The sequence below is a fragment of the Pipistrellus kuhlii genome, unplaced genomic scaffold, assembly GCF_014108245.1.
Source record: "Pipistrellus kuhlii isolate mPipKuh1 unplaced genomic scaffold, mPipKuh1.p scaffold_m20_p_12, whole genome shotgun sequence".
NCBI lineage: Eukaryota > Metazoa > Chordata > Mammalia > Chiroptera > Vespertilionidae > Pipistrellus > Pipistrellus kuhlii.
Genome location: NW_023425427.1, coordinates 20,264,950 through 20,265,939, shown reverse-complemented (window position 1 = coordinate 20,265,939; position 990 = coordinate 20,264,950). Strand labels below are relative to the sequence as shown.

General features: G+C 35.6%; 1 pseudogene; it reads left to right on the top strand.

Annotated features, from left to right (window-relative positions):
- The first annotated feature begins 312 nt into the window (after nt 1-312).
- On the top strand, nt 313-405 carry LOC118716832 (annotated as a pseudogene).
- The last annotated feature ends 585 nt before the right edge of the window (nt 406-990 follow it).

Below are 990 nucleotides of genomic sequence, written 5' to 3'. Positions count from 1 at the left end.
CTTCTGGGTGGAGCATGAAGGAAAAGAACCAATCAATGATTCTCTCTCCTCATTGATGTTTCTCTCTCTCTCTCCCCCCCCTCTCTTAAATCAATAATAATATATTTTAAAGTAATATGTCAATTATATCTCAATTTTTTTAAAAAGGAAACTGGTTAGAACACAGGTGTTGTGCTATAGTTTAATTGGCAGAATTTTGTCTTTCTCAGCAGTACATTAAACAATGGGACACTAACAATCAATGACATCTTATATACAATGAAATATAGTTTCTTTATTATCATGGAAAGAAATCCTTGATACACTTGAAGTGTTCCTTTCAGGAGCACAGACTAAAATTGGAATGACACAGCATGGCACCTGGGTAAGGGTGCCATTCAGCCTCATGAAGAGCTCCACCTTTTTTTCTATTTCTTGATCTGGGTGTTTATTCATGAACATTCATCCAGCCATACACTTACGTTTCATGCCCATTTCTGTAGGTGTGCCATCTCTTCATATCATTTCTTACAGTATCAGTATGTAATCTAGCTTACTAGTATATAGTGTGGATCCCATTTTTCTAAGTGTAGGTGTGCATGCCCTCTCCCATTTGGGTGCACATATTTTGGTATGTAGGCACAGAATCCAAAATGTCAAGGGTAATTATGGAAAGACAGGTGGCTTTTACCTGTCTTTCCATAATGCTTTTCTGTGTCTGAATATTTTTTACAGTGAGTATGTTATTTCTTTTACAATCAAGAGAAAAAGACAAAAAGACCTATTCTCGTTTTAAAAGCACAGGTATATAAAACAAAACCAGCATATTCCGAGAACAGCGATTGCACTTCACAGAACTGCTGTACATAATAATTAAGGATGTGCACAACAAGTTAGCTATTATAATGCTCATCACATTTCATGTCTTCTACCCAGTATTTTCATTTCTGAGAACCTAGCCTAAAAAATAATTTGAGATGTGGAGAAATACATATACAAGGTTTTTCAGCA